The sequence below is a fragment of the Catharus ustulatus genome, chromosome 5 (genome assembly GCF_009819885.2).
Source record: "Catharus ustulatus isolate bCatUst1 chromosome 5, bCatUst1.pri.v2, whole genome shotgun sequence".
Taxonomy (NCBI): Eukaryota; Metazoa; Chordata; class Aves; order Passeriformes; family Turdidae; genus Catharus; species Catharus ustulatus.
In genome coordinates, this window is record NC_046225.1 from 41,083,936 (window position 1) to 41,108,708 (window position 24,773).

The 24,773-nt window shown below is 35.7% G+C and overlaps 1 protein-coding gene across 10 annotated transcripts in view; it reads left to right on the top strand.

The window, feature by feature from the left end:
* Nucleotides 1–24,773, top strand: part of TENM3 (teneurin transmembrane protein 3) — a 1,396,736-nt gene that overhangs the window by 759,322 nt on the left and 612,641 nt on the right. For all 10 annotated transcript variants that reach the window (XM_033060171.1, XM_033060177.1, XM_033060178.1 and 7 more), the window contains one exon: nt 10,187–10,343. The gene's annotated coding sequence lies outside the window, so the exon portion shown is untranslated. The remainder of the gene's footprint in view (nt 1–10,186; nt 10,344–24,773) is intronic.

Here is a 24,773-nt window from a genome sequence, read left to right on the forward strand (position 1 = left end):
TGACTCATAAAGCTGAGGTAACCTCTGAACCAGAAGTGTGGTACTTGACTGTCAACAGATGGGTTATCACTATAAAAATGACTGCAGGGTTCAACTTGAACACTTTTGTAAAGTTAGATAAATGACATTTTTTTCTACTTTCCCAAGCCTTCAGAAAACTCTTTCCCACTAAGCGCTGATGCTTCAAAGACAAAGTTAGCATAGTACCAGTTTGACTTTGGGCTGTGACCATGTTTATCAACAATAAGAAGTAAACAAAACACATTTATGATTACAAGTACAGTAATTTCACGATTACAAGCCACACTTGATTATATAAGCCGCAGCTCCGGGTGTTGGTAACGTTTAGGTCTTTGTCCATATATAAGCTGCACCTGATTATAAGCCTCGCTCTCGTTTGCAGCGAGGACCCACGTGCAACAAAGTAACGAATTAGTAACTGAATCACGGGATTGCGGGGTTTACTGGCTCGGCTTGGGCCATGCAGGCTCGGCCTGCTCAGGGCTGCCAACGGGGCCCAGTGGCCCAGCTCGGCATTGCCGCTCAGCGGGGCCGCTCGGGGTTGGCCGCCGCTGCCACCGCCGCTGGGTTCACACACCCCGGCCTGGCGCTGCCCCGTGGAACCCTCCGCCTCCCCACCGGGCCGTGGGGCCGGCAGGAGGGAGCCCCCTACCTCCCAACCAGCACTGCGGGCACGGAGTCCACTTCCACCCACTGCGCAACAGAGTAACCAATTTGTAACAATAGCGCAATCCCGGGTTTTACTGGAACATGCTTGGCTTGGCACCTCAGCTTGCACTTCTGGGTTGGGAAATTTCAGAACATTTTTCATGTATTAGCCACTCCTGAGTGTAAGCCGCATTTCCGGGTTGAGATCAAAATTTTAGTCAAAATGGCGTGGCTTATAATCGTGAAATTACTGTAACTTCTTAAATAATTTTTTTTTAAGCACTAGGTTTGCTACTAGTTTGCCAATTAAATACTACTCCGAAACTTTGAGGCATTAATGTGCATGAGTAGAGGATAGTAGCAACAACTTTACTGTAATATTTCAGCTTTCCATCATAAGGTATAGGTTATGTTTTGCTGAAGGGTATTTCTGCAGCCAGAGGAGAGCACAGTACTGCTGGAAGGCTGTGTGCCAATGTCTTCAAGCTCCTTCAGTGCTCAGTTCAAGCAGATGTGGGGGGAGGAACCTCAACCTAAACCAAATTCTAGTAAAGTATTTCAGTTAAGGTATTTTTCAAAAATCAAAGGGTATTTAATCAGAATTGCCTAGACTTATTATAAAGGTGGTCAGTAAAAGTGGCATGTACAACTCTACACCTTATGAAAATTAATAATTTCTCCTCCATTTCAATACTCAGGTGAAAATGTATTTTAAGAAACCAAACAAACCCATAACAACAACAACCAAGAAAACCACAAAAAAAAAATTTAAAAAACCAGGGGAAAAAAAAAAAAAACAAAACCACAAAAAAAAATTAAAGTAGAGAAAAAGGGTGGAATTTTCAGCGATACCAGAAAGTGGATGCATGAGATACAGATGTGGCCCAGAAGGGGAGATGAGCATGTGCTCCCATAGATGTAAAGAAACCTGAAACCCTGAATTGCAGCTTGCAACTTAGAAAGAAATCTCCTAGGTGCCAGCTCATTTTTCATCAAGTTAAATCAGCTGGTGACCATCAGGAAAAGATGCCCACATCTTCCCAGTGATCCAGACAGAGATCATTACACTACAGTAAATGGCCCTATTGCAAAGTATGGCTTTTTTGTTGGTGTTTTTGTTTGTTTGTTTTTTCCCCTTTTTATTATCTGTAAATACTCTAAGCGTATACCTTACCTTACCCTGACTTGCTTTTCTTCACGAAGTAAAGCAACTCTAATGAGGTCTTTACTTTCTTCCCCTTAAAGTATCAGCTAGCCCACCCAAGAGGGGAAGTGCTAATTTGCTACTCTTCTCTGGCTTGCTGTTGTTTAGGCAAGGCTCCAATAGCTGATGACTTGATTCAGTGGTGCTAAATAATAGCGTAGAAAAGCTCTGCTTGATCTTCCTGATTGTAAAGCCAGGGAACCTTTCAGGTTTAATATCTTTGGTAAATTAAGCTATGTTAAACTGCATACTTTAATCCAAGGGGGTGACGTGCATTTATGTTTGAAGACATGATATTTGTTTTGAAGGTTTGCTCATCTGTTAGAAAATGTTCTCTCACAAGGTGCTCTTTTTGTCTGTGAGGGTCGTTGAAGGTAGGCAGCAGTCACCTTTATTTTATGAAGCTGAACAGGAAAAACTAGGCTAAAAATTGCAGTCTGATGTTGCAGAGAAATGTGCCAAGTTTATTGGGAAAATAACAGAAAGCTATAGAAAGAGACAAAGAGCTACTTTAAAAAAGGTCTTTAGGTGGCTGCAGCAACCTTATGATTGTAGACAGAAATTCTGATACAGGAGCTTTTTGCGGTGAAGTGGACTTAATGTGGAGAGCAGATAACAGGCAGATTTTTCTCAGCGTGCCAGATGTTTTTTAGTCCCTCAAATTCTATATATGTGAAATTGAGGAGATTTTGAGTGTGTCACAAGAGAGGTCATAAGGGAGGAAACAAAGAAACTGGAATTTCAGCACTGGTTTCACTTGCACATGCTGTAGACTAGCAGTATGGTACATAATATTTCTCAATCTACCTGTCTGCTTCTCAGGAAAGAAATTATACCTATCATTTATCTTCCTATTATGATGTTTAGGGAGCATGCCAAGCATGCACTACATTAAAGCCATAGCAGTGGAAAAGTAAGCATAATGATCATTCAGATTTCTGGGAAAAAAAGTCCTTTAACATAGCTTCTGTGTTCTATAGCAGAAGGAGGAAGGTAGATCAAGGCTACAGCTCAATCCGGAGTGTATTCTTTTTAGCGGTAATTAATTTTGTCTCAAAGGTAATCCCATGATCAGCTGGATTTCCACATATACCCTGAACTGCAAAGCTCAAGTGTATGCCTGACTAGAAAGAAAAGGATAGATTTGCTTGTTGGGTTTTATGAATTTGTAGATAATTTTTCTTGCAATAAAACTTACTGGTATATAACAATAAAACCAGCCTCTGTTTTAAGTAACCTCCCCAAAAAGGAATAGACACTGATTTCTGGATCACTGCTTTCAGTACTAGACTGCTGCAGTATATAGCATTTTGAATAGTCATCTGTTTTTCTTTCTTAAAATTGTGAATCATCACAAATCATTAGTACCAAAATCCCCTTAAAATTCCTCATACAATTTTTACCTGCAGTTTACAGTGATACTGCCTTTTAATTATAGGACACAGACTACTACTTGCAAATCAGTGCTATTTTAAGCACTCTTTGTAACCTTACATATAACATCTATTCAGTACAATATAAAGGACTTCTCCAGATGGTTTGATCATGACAGATAACCTTATTTATTGTTATGACAGTACGGGGGCAAGCTGCACCTGTGGTCTCTTCCCCGATCTGTCTTGCAGGCTTCTATTTCAAGCGACAAACCTTACCAACACTTTGGCAGGATTGAATATGGCACTTGACCTAACTTCAGACTGATTCCATGCTCCAGTTTCATGTAAATCAATGCCTTATTCATCCTTTTATACAACCTTTATAAGTGTTTTCTTCAGGCAGACTATGCCACCATTTCTTCTTTTACTTTACTGTTCTTAGTCTTAATACTAGGACACTGCTCCCTTTTCTGATAGGATGAACCTGGTGAGTCCAACTGTAAATTTTGATTTTGTCTCAGTGACACATTTCTGTAAGGTTTTGTGACAAAGATCAAAGTTACAAAGAGTATCTCCCTAAAAAGACATGTATTATCCATTGCCTGCAGAAACGCATCACAAGTACAGAAAAGGTTGATCACAATAGGTTCACTTGCCCAGGTCAGTGAAACATGCAGGTGGCTGAGCTGCAGGAGGTGGTGATAAGGCTATATAACATCAGGGAGGCTGAGAAGGAGTTAAATAGCTATTTCCAAGTACAGTCCGCAGGGAACCCAGAGCCGGCAGCCAAACATCTGAAAACTTTCCCCAACAGCACACACACCGTAGGAAGGGGGTCAGTAATACATAAGAATGGAAGCTTGCAATGGCAAGGACCAGCAGGAGAAAGAGGCTTCCTTGAAGCCTGAGGTGCCCTTACAGAACCCGTTCACTGCTCTGCAAACTGAAGAGGAAAGACCCATCGACTCAGGAGAGCTGCTGAGGCTGAGTAATGCAGTCCAACCTGCTCTGAGTGAAACAACCAGAGCAGCTAAGAGGCTACAGGTAGTAAATAGTAGGTGACTCTTTAGAGACCTATGGAGGCATCCCTTTGGCAGCCTAAAGAGCTCTCTAGAGAGGTGTGCTGCTCACATGCAGCTCATATCAAGGATGTCACCATGAGACTGTAAAGCCGTATACTAAGTCCTGGTCTCTGTCTGCTGCCATGCTTTCACGTGGGCACCAGTGATGCTGCCAGAAGCAGTCTGAGGAGTACCAAGAAGGATTACCGGGTCTTGGAAGCAGCAGTAAGAGACTCTGGAACACAGGTAGTGTTTTCATCAATCCTGCTAGTCAGGAAAGGGGTTTGAAAGAGCTGGCTGGCCCTGGTGAATTGACAAATAGTGACACAGCTGGGGGTTTATCTGTTACACCATGGGACTCACTTTGAGAAACCTGGTCTGAGGGGGCTGATGGAGATCATCTGTCAGAGGAAGACAACAGCATCTTCATATATTTGACAAGATGATGAAGACTTGAAATGAAACTTTCCAGGGGATGGGAATTTTAATCCATTCCACCCCTGCTAGTTTGATTCCAGTGCCAACAGTAGGTGCCCAGAAGCCTGTAGAGGTATCAAAGGCCAGCAGGAGAGCACATGAAGAGCAGCACATTGTAATTCCAGCTGCTTCAGCCAGTAACTTGGCTTCACTGGGGACATAATTTAGATGCCTCTATGGAAGACCAAGTAGCATGAGTAATAGACAAGGATTTTGACACATGCATGCCTGTAGGGATATGATCTTACTGGCATCACAGAAATGTGGTGGGGTGGCTTCTGTGACTGGAATGTTGGAATGGAAAGATATAGACTCTTTGATAAGAACAGATATGGGAGGCCAGGAGGTGGTGGTGTTGCCCTCTCTGTCAATGACCAGCTGGAGTGCATGGAGTTCTGCTTGGGGGTGAATGAGTTAGCCAAAAATTTCTTTCTCAGGATAAAGCGAGTGCAGTGACAGGTGACATTGTAGTGGGGGTCTACCTCAAGCCACCTGACCAGGAACATAACGTGTATGAGGCCCTTTACAGACAGCTAGGAGCAGTCCTGTGTTCAGAAGGCCTGATTCTCATGGGGCACTTCAACTAGCCCAGTATCTGGTAAAGGGACAGCATAACAGAGCATTAGCAATCTAGGAGGTTTCTAGAAATACATTCCAGGTCATAACTTCCTTCTCTAAATGGTAGAAGTTCCAATAAGGTGTCCCTGCCCATGGTTGGGACTAGGTGGTCTTTCACATCCCGTCCCACCTAAACCATTCTATGAACATGGCAGCATGACTCAGTACAAGTAAGCATGGTGTTGCTTAAACCATATTATTATCTCAAATTTAGAAAAACCCAGGTACTTCATTTTTAACTTCAATTGTTTCTGCACAACCACGTTTCATTCTCAGCATCACTCCTGCATCCTGCTGCCTTAATCCCTCCCTTTCTGTGAGATTTTTGTTAATATTTTAATACTCTTTTTAATCATAAAATTCCAATAAGTGAAAGAAATCCATTAATCAAGCTGAAATCAGACAAATTTTGCAATTAATTGTTCTTCTCCTTGTCTTATTAACTCTTAGAATTTGTATATTATATTTTATCTGTGATGATTTTTTTCTCACCAAGTTTTATCCAACAAGCTGTTCTGATATGAGGCAGCCCAGTTAAAGAACACTAAGTATTTTTAAAATATTGCCTCCTGTTTTCCCCAAAATTAATAAATTTTTTTATATTATAATGAATACCATGATGTTTTAGCTCCTTCATATTTTAAAAATGTAAGAATAGAATTTTAAGAAATCAAAAATTTCCCAATCAATAATGAAGAAAAAAATTTTTAATCTAATTTTTCTATTTTCTGCTGTGGTCCTGTGAACTAACACAGAAATTGAGATAAGGAAAGTTAAGCAAAAGTTAACAAATAAAAAAGGTTTATTGTGTACCAAAATGAGGCAACAAAATGCAGAAACCCAAGTTATCAAATACAGGGGTGTAGTTTATATTAAAACAAACTCTTCTCTTATTCATTGGTCAGCAGTGGTTGTTGTCTTGACAGTAGAAAACATTGTGGTAGTACTGTCTGATTAATAACTTCTATTTGCAATTTGGGTGTTGCTGACTACAATGGAATCCTTTTCAAAGTGACTCCAATGCTGCATGATAAATGGATGGATTTCAGGAAGAGGCTTGTATCTGTAGGCAGTGCTGACCATGGAGAAATTGCTCTCTGCTTGTTTCCCTACTTCTAATTAATTTTTCTACTTCTTTTCAGTTAAATTTTAATTCATATTTCTTTATACTTTTATATTTTCCAGTACCTTATCACTCATTTTTATATAGTTATTGCATAAATATTTTTCTGTTGTCACTACAATTTCAGCAGAAACTTGGGGTTAAAAGCTATATATTATGTTTATTGGTTTATCTCCACCCCATGTGTGAGCACGTTGATATTCAGGTTGAATTTCAGATTCTTATTATTTTCAAGACTAATCAATTAAATGTTTCATCAGTTAACAAAGAATAAACTGTGGTTTTCCAGTTCCAACCCCATAATCTGTTTCTAGATTGAAAGCTAAATATGTGTGCTATAGGCTTCTTGGCTCTGATCACAAACAAAAAATAAACTGAAGTTTAATTTTAATAGGAGACTCTGGAATTTTCTTAAAATTTTAGTTTAACTGGAGGAAAAAATACATCTATGGTGATAAATTAATCAAACTATTTTAATTGTTCTGGTCTCTTTTGGAGGAAAGAAAAATAAAAATATTAAAGCAGGATAAAATTAATCCTTTTTTCCCCAAAGACTAAAGTATTAACCATTTGAGAGACAATAAATAAAATTCAGTATATATAGGAAAATATTAGTACATTTTTGTGCTACTAATTTTGTGGATGGGAGCAGGAAAGGCACTGATCAGTAGGAATGAGGACCTCTGCACAGTACAGCTCATCAGCATTTGGCTAGTGTTATAGGAACTGTGAAATCCCTCCCCATATCTCCAGTAGCATCTAAATGTGCAGATAAATGCTTCGCTGAAATTTATTTACTAGCCATTGTTACAAATCAAACTGTCGGGTGTAGATTAAGTAAATAGAAGTACTCACCAACATGTCCAAGTGTGTGCTCAACACTCCCGCTACAAGTGTAAAGATGTAAGCTCTTTTAAGTTTGTTTTATTATCTACAAACGCCTTTCCCTTTCTTTGTTGACCATAGGGGAAATTTTGGACAAGGCTTCAAACTTTCAAACTTCAATGAAGGGCTCAAAGTTGGCCAGGAGGATGCCTGAAGTAATTTTAGTATTGTTCCTCTTTTTGATTTTCTGTTCAATATAATTTAATTGCTATATAACATTCTTCACAGTAAGAAACATTTTCTAATTGGTATTTTTTCTTGTTCTTTTCCTGGGAATTAATCCAGCTTTAAGTTACTTCCATGACAATATATGATACCATGTGGTTCTCAGCAAGTTTTGTGTTGAATGTTTAGTGCAACTGTGTTGACATTCTGCCAGGTTCTTGGTGAGAGCTGCTTGTAAGAAGTCTTGTAGTTGAATCTGATTCAGTCTAAGGCAGGTCACAAATCTCAGTCACAGTTCAGTAGATCACCCAGATTTTATTGTCTGAGTTAGCCTCTTTTATGGCTGGCTTCCAAAACAGAGTATTGGAGTATGAGTTCAGAAGAGGCAAACTAGGAAATGTGAAGGACTGAGAAGGCACCATGCTGCTAACATGCAATCTGTACTTTGCTAGTCCTCTGCTTCAGCTCTTGGCATTGTCTCTTGTGAATAAAAACAAATTAAACCATTATAAAAATTGATATAATTGTTCAGAGGAACAAAGGTTCTGTGTCTCTTCTGGAGTTTAGTGTATCTATTATCTCTTCTGTCTTCTCAATCAAGAGAAGCAGCTGACAAGAAATGTGTTAAATGTTACTAGTAGGAAACCCCAGATAGCAAGATTCAGGACTTTAATTCAGAGAATACAAGGGACAAGATAAATTCCCTTTTCTTGTCATTTAAAACAACCTACCCATAGTGATAGCCAATATTAAACATGGCCTTTCCTGAAACCTCTTTTCATGTGAAAAATAACTTGGACCTACAGAAAAGTAAATACCAGATTTTGTAGTGTGCATATATCCATAGCAGTAGCATATATTCTATCTTGCAGAATGAAAGTTGAACTTTTAATTAGCAATTTTCTGTATTAACATTGTCAAGAGTGTATTGGTGTATACTGCCAGCATATCTGATAACCTGAAGCAGCCCACTGAAATCTACCAGTAAATACAGTAACACTCCAAGTCAGTACATTCTGGAGAGTTTCTGTGCCTACTCCCTAGAAAAAAATTCTTGGTTTCAAAAATTTACAAGAAATAATTGCTTTACAAATATTATAAAATTTCAGTGGGGCATAAAATATTAAAAATATTTATTAATGGCATTAACATACATTTTCTGAATATGACATTAGTATAAATTATTATCCACATTTTTATTAATCTTTAAAAGACTGATTGCCCCCTCATCATAGTGTTAATTTCATCACTCACTGTTATTTAGAATAAAAAATTTTAAACAATCTACCAGCAATAGCTACTGCTTTTTTGCTGTTAAATTCGGTGCTGTTTTTCATTACTCCTCAGGTACATTGATTAGATTGGGAATTTAAAGTATGTGTTTCTCAAACAAGTGTTTCAGAAAAATATCTGTCTCTTAAATGTATTTACAGATAGTTTAGTAAAAGACCATGAAACATAATAGCAATGAAGAAGGCCATAACACTTGTTCTATTATTCTTGTATATGTAGTAAATCTCATTCTCCTTTTCACATGCCTTCCCATTCTCTTCTTTTTCTGTGCAATAACCTTTATAATTATTATTACAATTACTTATATCATTTTAAGTATATGTTAACTTGTGTCCTTCAAGAAGATACAATATTTGTAACACTGAATTTTTATGACCACTTTTATGACTGTTTTTCATTCTTTATTTTCATATTGGAGTTTGATTTTTTTTTTCTTGTCTCATTGTCTCATTCTTCCTAGACCAATCTGAGTGCTGGTTTGAATTTTTAAATTATTATTAATACATTATATTTCTTATTTCGGCCATGGCCAAACAAGATTTTTTCTTGTTCTCTGGAATGTAAACTTATTTTTTTCTCTAAGTTTTACCCCTTTTCGTGCCTGAGTTATTAGCTGGCATGTTTATTTTCCAGACCAGCTCTTAAAATTTATTTTCCTACCTTGAATTTAAAATTATATAAACCATTATTTAAACTTTATTTCCCTAGGGAATCCTAGGTAGAATATTTGATTGTCCTTAGATAAGTCTTGCCAAGAGGAAATATTTCTTGGGCAGGTGACACTGGTTAGCCCAGCTTGTTTCTAACCTCTCTGGAGCCCTGACATGTCTCAGGCCAGCCAAAGCTGCCCAGCTGTTGTGGTGAATGAATCACTGGTGAATGACTGATGCATTGTGCATCCCCACTTGCCCCCTCTGCTGAGTTTGCCTTGTTTTGCCTCTTGCCCACACAGTCAGAGAGAGTCTGGGCTAGAAGAGGGAAGTACAGTCTAACTTCAGCTGCATAACAGCCTTCTCTCAACATCAGCCTAGCATCAGTAATTTCACAAGGTCTAATAAGCATGTTGGCACTCATACAACCTGTCTGGAACCTGAATGGTGTGCCCACAGTATTACAGAACTTGTCCTGTTTTTCCAGGGAGGCCTACAAACACAAGAATATTTCTGCTTTCTGAAAGGCAAGCAGTAGATTTGCACCCTTTGCATTGTTACTAATAAAGTCCCATAGCTGGTTATTTTTAACTAAAGAACTAGTTTTATAAGTAGATGGCACACTGTCTTCTAGACTCTAATTAAAACTTATTTTTCGTCCTTAGGTGTAATGACTACTCTTCTGAGATGAGCTTTAATTAATGCACAGAGATCCTGAAAGTCCCACCTCTCAAAAGTAATGATTGACATCCAAGGATACAAAAATTGCACTAATTGAGCTTTCCATTTATACACTTTTCTGCAACCAGCTCATCAGAAAAGGTAGGAGAACAGATGAGCACAAGAACAGTTATTTTTCAGACGTCTATAGTCTCCTGAGGGCTGGGGGAGAGGGGGGGAGAGGCCGGGCAGAAATCTTGCAGAGCTATGAAATGTTTTAACTATAGGAGTCAACTCTTCAGATTGTAGACTAAGATTTGTTTTACGGTGAAAATTACAGATTTTTTGTTGGTTCATATGCAGTTGGATAATGGCACAGTATTCCATATTAAAAAACAATAATACCTTATAAGTCAGCAGGCAATGCTTTCCATCACAAATAGTGTTGCAAAGCATTATATATTTTCTTTACAGAAGTGTGGTGTTAGACTAAGATATTTCATTGGGTAAGTAGTGGCTTACCTGGAAGTGTTCTTTTAATTTTGACCCACGGGGATCAGAGATTTTATATTTGTAAAGCAATTATTTCTTTCTAGATTCAACTTGGTACTTCAATAATAAACTTTTCTTTGTTATTAATTTGACTGCATATTTTTCTGGGGTCAGTTAAGATGAAGTCATTGTATAAAGTCCAATATTCTCATCTGTGCTAAAGCCTACAAAAAGGTACTGAGAAAAACATGGTAGATGAAAAGGAATAAAGAATGCTCTAGGTATCAGAGATGTTTGGCAGAACAATTGCAATGCAAATGGTGTATAGAAAGTACAAGAAGCAGCCAAGGGGGAAAAAATGGAAAGGAGGCCAAACCTATGCCTACATAAAAAAGTATCTATGCTTTAAAAAGTAATCCAGGGTACAATAAGAAGATATTCTGTCTCAGAAACCTTTTCTGTCAATTTTTTTTTTTGACTGGATAACTTAGATCACTCTATCTTATTTATTCCTTATTTACAGTCTTAATTTCTGGTGGCTTAAAACAAATGTAAGTGAAAATGAAGCTCATGAAAAAGGCAGCAGATTTTCATGAAAGAAATCTGTTCCATTTCAATGTTTATATTTTAGATTTACCTGGTATCTCTGCTTGTTTCTAGAAATGGGAAGCATTCATGTTGTGGGGGGAAAAATGAATATATTTCAGAATATTTTTTATTTTTAAGATTCGTTCTAAAAAGGAGACAGCAGTTTAATCAGGAGGGTTAAGCTTGAGGGCTGGAGGAATTAGACTTTCTTGGGGAATGTCCATACTGAAGAAGATTAAAGTATAAATGCTTAGTGACATACGCTTAAAAGTGGAATAGAAACAGATCTAGCTGTTTGTATCTAGACTAAGGGATCCATGGGGAAAATATTAACATGCATATTGTGGGGACCAGGCTCTCTTTAACTTCTGAGATGTTTTACCCCTCAAGTGCAGTATAACGGTAATAGAGAAAGGGTTTGAAAAGAAAACTAAAGCAAGGATTACATAAGGGACAGCTCTGGAGAGAGAACCATCCCATCAAAGCAGTACAATAATTTTACAACATCCCCTTTGTGCCCAAAAAGGTCCTGAAAATGTGTATTTTCTGTGCACGATTACAGAAGGAGGCAAACTGGGAGTATGGGTACAGAATGACTTAAGAGTCCAGGCCTTTTCGTTTTTTCTAATGAAAGTATAAGGACAAAGTAAAAGTTAAATTTAGAGTTAAAAGTACAGAGATACAAATGGAAACTATAGAAAAAAAAGAAGGAATTATAAACATAAGACATTATAGAAGTGTTTATTTTAAATGCTCTTCATATCTAGAATAACTTCATGCTGTTAGGATTAGTGCAAAACTAGAACTTCTATGAGAATGTTAATTTCATCTTCTTTGTAAAATAACTCTCTGTCCAAAGTAAGCCATTGAAAATTTTTGTATTTGACTATCATTTAAAATGTTACTATGAATTTCCATATTGCATGCACAAGGCAAAATATTTAGGTTTTAAATAAATTTTTCTCTTAATTGGTGGACATGCAATTTAACTTTGTCAAACAGCTAAATTAGAGTGCATATTACCTTCTCTCTAATTTGGTTACTTTGATAAAGATGAATTGTTTAAAACATTTTGGTAGAATCAAAAGATGTTTTAACTTGTTGAGGAAAACAAAGATGTTTTTGTAATACAAAATACATAATACAGCTACTAGCATGTCAAGGTCTAACTTTATTGTCACCCTTCAGAATTAGTGTATTTTTGTACTTAAGAAATGGTAAAAGTTCACTCTAAGTTTCACTAGATTGTATATATGTAGAAATAGCTATTAACAGGAAATGTATGCATACATTCAGAGTGCTGGCAGTGGTTTTAAACTCCAGTTAAAATGTATTTTGTGCTAATTCAAAATAATAGTTCTAGCTGTAGCAGCAGCTTTAAAGTTCATACCAAATGTCAGATCAACTGAGGCCAATGTATGCCTCTTGCTTTTGGTAATCAATTAGACATTAATGATAGGTATTTCATTTTGAATAGCTGCAACAATAAATTATTCTCAGGGTAACATGGTGGAGCCTAGTCTCCTTTGGCTTTTGGAACCAGTAAAATAACAGAACATCAGTCAAGTTAATAAAGTGTGCCCTTATTACGCATTCTGCATCTGTACATAAACTGCCAGCATATGATCAAAGACTGCAGCTGTTTCGGTTATATCACAGTCACATCATAGACATTTTATACTTACGTAGAGAGTTCCAGGGGCAACCCAGTCACCTTGAAGACATACAGAGTTCAGTGGAACCTCATTAAATTGCACCTTGATATTATATGAAACTGGTAGGACATCTATTAGGTGTGGCATATAATTTCCTTGCTAAAATTGTTTTGTATGCATGTTTTATACATTGCCTATATGTCTTCTCAAGAAATCCAGGGTTTTGTTCATACAAATCTCCAGAGTTCCATGTTTACACTTTTTAATTTTGAACTTGTAGTCACCAAAGCCAAAGGATTATTCATAGTCAAATGGCTGTGTTGTATTGCACATGTGAAGGCATTAATACAACATGAATTACTAATTAAAATATTTTTTAATGCAAGCTGAAATGTTAAAGTGTGTTTTCACAACTGTTGACACATTTTTCTATTTCCATCTCATGGAATAATGTTTTGCTTACATCAATGTGTTTTGTAATTGACATTTAAAATAAAAATAATTTCACCTGGTGAACTTTTAGTTATAATCAGATGTGTTTTAATAACAATAAATTACCTTTTCTATACTGTCAAGTTACAGTCTGAGAAACACAAAGAGGGAGAGACCTCAGTAAGAAAGTGATTCAAGGAGTTATTTCTGAAAAATATATTACATGTTACATAAATACCTTAGAGTAGCTAACTGCTGTATTGTAACAAAATTAAACTGGCAATTACTTTGTCTGGAATTTAAAGGACACTGTAACATCAGCAGCATTGTTGTTTTAGTACCATGTTAGAATTCATCAAAATAATATAACTTTATCATTTAGGTGGCTAAGTCAACAATAAAATATAGGCAACCACCTAATATGAGACTTGAATCTCAATAGTTTTACAAAGTGTTTTGGGATTTAATTCCTGAATCAAAATGGGGGGGGAAGGGGTAAAAAAATGGAGGTTCCCATGTTTACTCAAGCAATACAATAAAAAATACAACCTTGTGTTATTAGCTATTCTTTCTAAACCTATTCACACTTTACAGGTAAAGACTGGTAATTCTCTGTGCATGTACAAAGGGGGAAAAAAAAAAGTGGTTTGTAAAATTAAAATAAGTTAGGTGGGATAATAATCTATTACGGTAACAATCAAATTGCTTGTCATGTCATGAAGGGTTATGCTTTAATTAAGCAATAAGGCATGACAGGGTGTGAATTACACTGTAATAATTCTTGTCTAGTGAATTGTTAGGCAAGAGGCCAAAGCCTAGTGCCACTGAGTGCAGCAGGAATGAATTATTATGCTGTAATTTAAACAATTCATTATCATACTACAATAACTGTAAAATATTACATTCTAAATTTAAAAATGCGTATTATAATTCTTCTGTACTTAATTGCTCCTCCAGAAAAATTCTTAGGTGTAAAGGCTACCACAGAAAAAAGCATTTTCTATTTAATATATTATGCTTAGATTTCTATTGCAAATAAACTTTGAACACAGTTGTTTCTGAGAGATTTGAAAGATGCTATTTTGATACCATTCCTTCCTAAAATAAACAAAAAATGTACCATTATGAGGAACAAATGCTCCCTAAAATCTTACTTTGAATTCTAGTCTAGTTCTGTCCAATGAAAAGAAAGGGCTTCGTGAAATTACCCTTACCTGGGAGCCTTGCATTTAATGTAGGCTTTATCATCTTTACTTTTTGAGAACACATTTTTTTCTTCCTGTTCTTCCTTATTGACACCTTTTGAGAAGACACATAATTTATAGAGCCCTTCAAATTAATATTTTGGACCAATGCTTTTTAAAAAGTTGTATTTTTTTTTTGCCCCATCTTCAAAAGCAAAGTCAGTAAGAAGACAAAAATACAGGATTGTGAAAGATCTCCCATTATATTCCTCTGCTACAAAGAAATCAAAGATGCTGTAAATAGTTGGAAATGCAATAAAGTGATGAACATTTATACTTTTCTGCTTTTTCATTGATCATATGATATAGGTAGAAAACCCCATGTAGTTAAAAATCTGCAATGCATAATATTTCTGTGGGAAACACCCACAGAAATCATACCTTATGGGGCATATTGTAAAGTTATTTCACAGTTTACATGCCTGACTGGAAAAAGTTCAACAGGTTCCATGCCTTAATTGGGAGAAGTTAGAATCCTCATCCATTGGTCCATTCATTTGTTTGTAGCTGAATGACATCAATCATGTTAGTGGTATCAAAAAAGCCTCAAAACTATTTCTTCACACTTGTTAGATGCAATAGAACTGAACTAAAATATAGGAGCTTTTCTCATTCTTTTACATTGCTTTTGCAGGAGTAATATAAATCAATACAGGTTCCAGATGTCACAGGTCCACTGCACAGTATCACTCCAATCTAAATCTCTCTGTGTGTTCTGCTTTGGTTTTTTTTGGTTTTTTGGTTTTGTTTTTTTTTCAGTTACGTTTTCCTGTTCTATCTCAGGCTCACTGTTGCCTGATGAACTACTGAAAATCAGATACAGGAGCAATATGCAAGGTCCAAAATTGACTCCTTAGCTCATTGAAGTTTGTTGTCCTTAAGTAAAACCAGAATTTGTTGACTTAATCACATCACAGCTAATATACTTCCTTTTAGGGTTGCTATGATAATACTTGCAAGCCATGTTTAATGCTCTTTTTTTTTTATCATCACTTCTGTACTGTAGTGTAGATGTAACAGTAATAATAGACTTCATGTAAGAAAAGGGTGGGTGTTTGTCAGTACATGAACAAAAAGAATTTTTTTCCATAACACTTGAATTTCAAGCAAATTTGCCTTCAAAGGATTCTTTGTACGCCAAGAAAATCTGTCATTATGACACAGTTCACAGGAGGAAACAATTGGTTTAATTTTCTCAACAGTTGAGCATCTTCCTATTTTTCCTAAGTACAATTCATCAAAAAATAAAGTAGGTTTCACTTCTGATGTGCTTTACCCCAGACAGTTAAGGCATTTCCTTTTGTTTTCATAGTTATTAGGTCATTTCTACTTGTTAGCTTTCAGCAAACAGTTCGCTTTAATCTTAGACGGCAGTCTAGATGAGGAGTCACAGCAATTATTCAGCACTAAAATAATTTTGAAGCTTGTAAGTCCTATGAACTGATGTTTTGACTTACTTTCTCCATTTTTAGTACACAAATCTGTATAAATACTGCGTAATTTTAGAAGAAAAATCAAGTAGCAACAAAAATGTTCAGGACGAAGAATAATAAACTGCCATTTCAAGCTTCTATTTTCAAAATAGTAATGCTTCTGAGATTTGATTAGCAATGGCATATTATATGACAAAAGAAGAAAAAGGATTTAGAAATGGAAACTAAAAATAGTTGTGTAGTAATTTAATAACCTGGCAGATTTTATTCCATCTGTTAGGAAGAGTTTAAAAGCCATTTCCTGCTGCCATTCACACTGTAGAGGCTTCAGAGTTCAGAGATGGAATCAAATACCTGATGTGAAAATCTGCTATTATGATTCATATCTAAAGATTCATATCAATATCTTTGCATAGAATATTTTTAGGTTTATTTATAAAAAGAAGACTTGAATCTAAAGGTTTAGGCTTATTATTTATCTGTCTTATTGTCAATGCCACACCTTGAGGCAGAAAAACTACCAAAAACATTTATTGCTTTCGAATTGCGAAAATTGTTGAAACTATTCTATGTGAGTGGACAAATTCAAGAAACCAGATTTCTCTGGTGGCCCAGGATTCAAATTTCATTAACTTACTTTCAGGGTGAAAGTAAAGAAGGAAAGTACAGTGTGGCATTGATCTGTCCTTTATGGTCATTCAGAACTGATAAGCAATTTGGGGAAAGAGAACATCAGTCAAATTAGGGGACAGAAGGCATAAAGGAGAGCATGTGCAGTGTAAACCTGTAGCTGATGAACTGGCATTGCAACAAACCATAAATAATATGGACATGTAGTTCTCTGATGATGGCTTACTGAGCAACCCACATCTATCTGATTGCAGCTGGATAGTTGTATAATTGCTTTTTCTAGGTGCTACTTCACATGTGTTTGATGAATACAAGAAAATGTAAATTACCTTTTGTCTTTAATAACAGAAAATCTGTAAGGCTCGTGGTAATGTTATTCTAATTGACAGTATCAGATTGGGAGAGTGGGAACATAGTTTAGAAGTGTATGTGGGTGAGTGGCGCAAGCTGCTGTCAGGACTATAAATGCATTTTACACAGAAAAGGGTCTTTGGCATTTAGTTATTCAGGAAAAAAATCAAGAGAACACTGAAACTTCATTGACAGCTGGAATTTGAATTTGGGTTTTTTTCCCTAAGGTGGCTAGAAGAAATATAGATAAGTATGTTCATATTTGGGGGAAGGGGGCGGGGTGTGGAAATCCATCTTCCTATTAGAAAGAGTTTTCATGAAAAATTAAAACCCTTATGTAATGCACTTTCCACCCATTTATACATTTTCATGCTCTTTGCAAGTTTTTAAATACTCTGGCCCAGGATTATGTTTTATTTTACCTGAAATACTAGTTAGAAATGAAAATTAAGTAGTTAATTTTAATCATAATAAAAAGAGTACTGACAGTTCTACCTGACATTGAGGGGGTTTTTTATGTTTGTCTTACAGAAACTTTCGTCCCTAATTTGTAGGAACCTTTGCAGGTATATAAAGAAAGCAGCATGAGTATTTATTCTGATTCTGCAACATGTGCCCTTGCTCATATTTTCAGAACTGGGCTAAAGCAGGGATGTACGGGTATAAATCCTGGTGCTAGATTATTGACCCACCAAGTTATCTGCTCTGTCAGATAGCTCATTTCCGGCTCAGTCTCTTTAAAACAAATGTGATAACTACAAATGCATGTTAATTGAAATAACACCTGTGTTAATGATGATCTCAAGCATAAGAATCTGCCATTGTAAAGACTCACACTAACTTAATTTTTCAGGCCTAAGATTAGGCTGATGGAGTAATTAGACGTTCATAATACTAGATTACCTCACTAAAGCCAAACTCACTACAGATTAACATGTTTTCTTATTGCAATAACTTCCTTTGTCCCAGTAAATAGACCTTAGATATTATAGGACCAGAACCAGCAAACAGGTTTGTTGATGTGCAAAAATGTTCTTGGTGTATGTTACCCAGGCTTCTGGATAACCAGCTGTAAGCAAAGGGACCAGTAGAGTTTTTAGCACCATGCCCTAGCCAGCTGAGCTAGTCTCAGTTTCTGACCCTTCTGTCCTTCAGGCTTTAAGTATAAATAATATGGACTGCAGTCTCATAAAGTGCGTTATGAAAACTAGCTTAGAGATACAGATTTCCATGTAGAACAGCAATGAAACGGTTTCCTGATTAGATATATCAGGCATAAAGTTTTAATTAATTAGTGCTAATTTGCATGGGGAAAACTTAAGTTAACTTGTCTTTGTACAAAACTTACTCTAAACACTCCTCCCCTTGCCCTTTGTCTCAGCATTGCAGGTATACCTTGCAATACAATATTTACTTTTGTCACTTAATTTTGGCATTAAAAATCAATGCCAAATGTGACACTCTTGCAGATGTGTCCACATTCTAGCAGGGATTCCTAGAAGGAAATTACAATGCATCCAGAATTTGAATACCTGGAATCCATTAAAGAAGTAATCATGAAGTAAAATAAATAATTTAGTATTCCTAATAATGTGAAAATGAAAAAATTATCTCAAGCACTGCATTAATATTATTTATCTAATTCTTTCAATTGTGTGTTAGAAGATTGATTGACTCAGACCAAATTTTAGCCCTTCCATTTATAAAGCAAGGATTTTTTAGATCTATAACTGTGTGCTGCACACCCCAAGGTGGCTTGAACAGCCAATAGGAGTAATAGGGGTGATTAAACCTTGTCACAGGGGGTTAGATGCGGTGCTTTCTTCCTACATGACAGGCTGTGACAGTCAAACAGCACTGAAGCAGAACAAACGACCGACAGTGGCAGTTTGCTCTGAGCAGTGCTACTGTCACAGCTCCCACTAGAAAGCTAAATGCTAGGTATTCAGCTCAGGGAAGTTTCAAATAGACCATGCAAATTCTGGTTTCAAAAATTTCTCTGCAAATCAGTAGTGACATGCATTAACTGCAGAGTGATTGTGTTATTGCATGAGTGATTGTCCACTGTCGGACACTGGCCATGATCATCGTTTATGAGTGACACTGCTGATCCATTTACATTTGTGTTTAGCTGTTCGTGTTATGGGAAATCTCCCTTCATTTGAGAGAGCTGCTGTGCTAATGCAATTAGAATGAAGGTTATCATCACTCTTTAATGATTGCATGTGTTTGTCACTCTGAGTAACTGTGTACAGGATGCAACAAACACCATGAGCCCAGGATGAAATCGTATGTTCAGATGTATAAGCTTCCATTCCTGAGTGAAAGGGACTGACTTTAAGAAGACTACAGAAGAATAACTTCGAATTTTTAAGATTCCTTATGTAGCAAAAGTTAACCAAGAAAATGCACCCCAAAGTTCAGCCTCTTCAGGTGTAGGATTCCAGGATTTTGAAACAAAACAGGAAAGGGAAATCTTGCAAGAAAAGGATGCTAAAAATCTTAGTGGGCTGCATAGGAGAAAGGCATACTATGAATATTTTGTCTCTCATTATAAGTTGAATTAAGACAGTATTCCAAACCTAGAAGAGCAGTAGTGTATGCACACATATTATATATATATATATGTATGTATATGTATGTATGTATGCATTTAATTATCTAAAGAAAGGTAGAAAGAGGTTGGGAAAAGTTCAAGAGAACCTTTACAAAATCATTAGCAAGACAATATAGGTAAGAATATTTTCATTATTTCAAGAGAAATATTTTCTGGATAGAGAAATATTTTCTGAATATAGAAATATTATGTTTCTATTTCTAACTGTTCTCACAGAAACGTAAGTAATTTTGAATACTGGTTTAAAATTTTAAAATTTTCAAGTTATTGTTTGTTGTTTTTAATAATAAGATTAGATGAAATTGTCTCACTTTAATTGAAGGTTACAGTGTAGTTTATGTTGGACTGAAAATGCCCCTTCTAAAAGGACTAAACCCCTCCTTTTATATTTATTTATTTATTTAAAATTAATCTCAAAATTTTTCCATTCAGAAAATGTTTTAATCTTTGGTTATTTTTTAATTTTTACTAATAATTTCTAAAAGATGGTTATTGATTAGTTTTTCAACATTTGTTTTTCAGCATACTATTTTTTTTCATGTAGTTGTAGATATTAAACAAACAAAGCTTTGCATGTGTTTTCTCATTTTCTCATAAATTTATCTCCTGACAGCCAAACCTAGCATTTTTTCAATTCTAAAATCAGTTAAGAAAAATCCTGACTTATTAAGGCAATGCTTATCTTTGATCTGGTCATGTGCACCCCACCTTCAGTGAGCTACCCTTGCATTGCCAGTCATGTCACTGCCTGCAACTCCTGAGCTCTACTTCTCTGCTATACCCAAAGCAGTAATAAATGTGATAACATTTCCTGGTTAAAATACTGATATGATGCTCCACTTTTTCATTTCAGGTCATCTCTTTCACTCTGTTCTTTCTCTGACAAACTATATAGGATTTTTCACGGAAGAGATCCACTCTGAAACACAAGTTCAGTCTCTCCAACACACCTGTCCTTTCCTTAGCCCTTTTATGCCCTTGTTCTGATAGGATTTGAGACGTGCTGGGAGGGAAGGATTTGTAGGCAAAAATGCCTGAGAAGCTATATAGGGAGCATTGTTTCCATCTGGTGAACATTGTGTGATTCGCCAGAGAAAGACTCATATCCATCTGTCTTTTCTGGGTACGTAAGAAGAGAGTGATCTCTAAGAAATATTGGTGCTCTGGACAGCAGCAGGAGTGGTTATGAGATGAAGCAGGACTTTCACCATGCAATAGTAAATAAGTAGTTTCCTTTTGGAACACCTTTTCAGCTGCTGGTGTCTTTTTTCTTTCACTACTCTTCCCGGATTTTTGCAGATCCTCAGAGGGTTGACTGGGAGGTGTCATAATCCAGTTAAAATGTTATGCTGAGCTAGGACTTCAGCCTTGTAAATCAGGACAGGAGCTTACAAGAAAGAAGGATGATATTGGCTGCCTGAAAATTTGCACTCAAATTTAAAGAAATAAAATTAATGCCAACCTCAACAATATTGTTTGCTTTCTAATTTCAGCCCATGAAATAATTAACAAAAAAATTGTTACTAGGATTTGAGAGTTATCCTGAAAAAACAAACATAAGCATTCAGTTAAGAAACCTCTTCTATTCAAATACCAATCCAGAGTATTTTCACAGAGAAGTATAATTTCTTTAAAAATATACAATTTTTAAGCAAAACAATGTAGAGGAGGTGATGCAAATATCAATATGAAATTGTTTTTAATTGGTGAAGTTACGTTAATAAAAGTGACAGCAGCTGAGAGTAGCCATGTTCTGAGAGCTACTCAGTGGTGTGTTTAAAATAAGTCATTTAAGTCATGGTTTAGTTCTTCTGTCTTGCTTACCCACCCCACAAGCAGTTAATACAAAACATTGCATTTTACTGTTATGAAAGAAAAAGATGTGATTTTTTAAAAGAGCTGTAAATTAGGTTGTGCTGGAAGCATCCATTTTCTTGCCTCCATCACTGCCAACTCCCACTGTTTTCTTTGATAAATGATTTGCAGACTACTATTATTATTTATGTGTTTTACAATTACTACGAATGACACCTCCCCTTCCTCAACCCTAAGCCACAAATCTGAAATGAATAAATGCTGTTTATTGTGACAGTCTGCCTTTTGTCTGTGTAACAATGACAAACTACACCACTGACAGCCAGTTGCCGTTTTTAACTACTGCTCTCGAGCTCAGTCTTTGAGTGTTCTTCAGAACATGACAACAGTCAGTGTGGAATAAAATGAGTGAGATTGTATTGTGTTTGTTTAGCATGCCGTGACACCATTGTCCAATACATTGAGTAAACAGGAAGAATAAATTACATAACCACAATAGCTTTTACTTCTCTGTATTTCATTGAGATTTGTACATCTGTGGTCATATAAAAATTAATATATTATAGCTTTTTAGCATCAATCATTTTGATATTCATATAAAGATTACCTTCTCACTGGAATTGAGGGAGGAGAAATAAAGGGAGCACTTTTAATTATTTGTGAAATCTAAGAACATTTCTATTTTCTCTGTCTGAGCTCTTCAACAGATCTAAAGACAGCATGGAGCAACTTTATCTGTATGAATTTTATAAATGTCTTCTGACCTGCAGCTAGTCAGTTTTTAAGTGTTAGAAGGACCTGCCTGGCAGAGCAGAGTTAGTAGGTAAATTAGTTCTTATATTTTGACTAGACCCCGGCTGTTATCTAAATGTAAACTTGCAAATATGCCAGAGTATTTATTTATTTATTTATTTATTTAATGTGATATTCTCTCAGAGTTTTAATGTTAATCTAGCATTTCTTCTTGAAACAGATGTTATCCTTTTGTTAATGCTCCTCCTCACTTTACACACATCTGGTGCACACAACAATGCTACTTCATAATCCTTTTTCTCTGTATTTATATGCATTTGTGTGCCTAAATGAGTACTGCATTGGTGTTTTACTTAACTGTCTAAACATCACAACATCTCAAAGGATCTTCTGGCATTTGTATTACTTTAGCAGAATCTTGTGGTACTATTAGTATTGGAATAGAGATATCTAGTGATTAACTTAAATTTTTGTTCAGTTTAAAATTCTGTGTTGAGTGTCTGACCAAAAAAATACTCTTTTCCTGAATTGCATACAGTATTCTGACTAATATAGGTCTTTTAAAGTTTTGGTTTTCATATGATGTAAAATTTTTAATTTTTTTTTGCCTAGGCAAAGACAATTGAGAGAATATGAGCAAATCCAAAGCCTGCATTGGTGCTACCAGTTTGTAGAAAATATATTTCTAATTGAATTGACATAATCTGCACTCTTACTTGGAATTTCATAATTTCATCCATTAAAAACTGCAGTTAATTTTTAATGCATCTCAAATAAAAAATTTGCCTTCTCCTCTTCAACTATCTGTATCTCCTTTCTTATTGTCTTTTTTTAATTCTTTGATTTCCCTTTGAAGTCTCCTTTACCTCTTTAAATTTTTAGACTTCCTATCTTTTTCAGAAACACCTAGATTCGTTCTCACTGTAATTTTCTACCTGCTATATAGGGGGATGTATTATTTTCATTTTAAAATACAATTAAAAGCCTTAAAGTAGGGAGCAAGGCAGCTTCAAAGTGCACAGATTCTTGTCCTTGTAACAATCATTCATCCAGGATTGCCATTTTTGTATTTCTACGCAAGAAAATCCTTCAAGAAAATCCATGAAGTAATGTAGGGTAAACTAATTAATACAGAACATAAATTCATGCATCTATGAGACCAGTAAAGACAGATAATATTCTTGGGTGCTTGAAAGAGCTGGTTTTTAAAAACCTTTTTGAGGGTTTAATATGGTAAAATACATTAAAATATAGCATGGAATATAATAGTAATGTGCTCATAAATCTAGGTAGGAAGAGGGAGGGTATGTATTTTCTGTGGGCAGGAAGTCAGAGTTGCAATTAGCTTCTCTTACCAAATGCTTAATCCACACTGAACCCAAAAGAAAAATTCTTGTGATTCCAACCTTTTTAGCTTAGCAGTTTTTTATGGTGTTGGACAGCAGGAAATTACTGAGTGAATCACATAGCACGGCAGTATATAAAATCAAGAACAGATACATACATTGAGGAAAGAAAGCAATTTGGACATTCTCATCTAGGTATTCTAATCCAATAGAGAACACTTCATCCTCTTGCATTGCTTCCTGGCTGTTGAACATATTCCCATTTAAATAAACAATGTTGGCTCATTCATGGAGCTGAAGTATCCTTCCTAAAGACATAAAGTGTGGTTTAACTATTTCAGATAATATCTAGGTTATAGCCATTATCTAGCTATAATAAGCTACTTGCCATCCATCAGTAGAACTATCCGAACGTTAATGAGTTCCTTTTGAATCTGGAGAGTACTTAAGCTTTCATGATAGTTGTTCACAGCTGTATATTGATTTGGGTTTTTTTCACTTTCACTATGAATTTTACTGAGGTGATTTAAGAAAGTCACCTTGTTAATAATTTCCTGTGTATTATAATTGAAAGTTATTGATAGTTTAAAATAACATTTTTACTCAAGGACAATGGATTATCTTTCAAAACCTTAATAGAAAGCAGGTAACACAGCTTCTGATATTTAAGATGCACGTCTAACAAACACATGTTCAAAATTAAATTGTTGCTTACTGTCATTTGAATGTATGCAGAGATATTGATAAATACTAATAAAAATGTCAGTAAAACACATGCAAAATGTGCCTTACTAGTTTAACATAGAGAGAAGGCTTCATATTTCCTGAAAACTTCTGCTATCAATTATAAAACCTCCAGAATAGAAATAATTTCACCTGCAATATGAACTGTCTGAAGTTAAGCTTTCATCAGGAGTGTTACAATGAATTTTAATTTTCCAGGTTCAGTTTCCTAATGTGGTTTTAAATGTTATAATCTATTTAGATAAAAATTTACTTGAGTTATAGTGATCTGATTAACTTCACTATTTCTCAAAGCTGTAGAGAAATTCGTGTTTCATATAAACAGCTTTAAAGTAACTTGAAACAAACTACAGTGATGATGCTACTATTGAACAGAACTCTTTCTCAAGCTTGTGAAACTTTATTCAGAGTTGATGTAGTCACTAGCAGAATAACAATCAACAGGATCTTTCTTCAAAAGCTGAAAAGTTGAGGTCTCTTCATTAAGAGTGC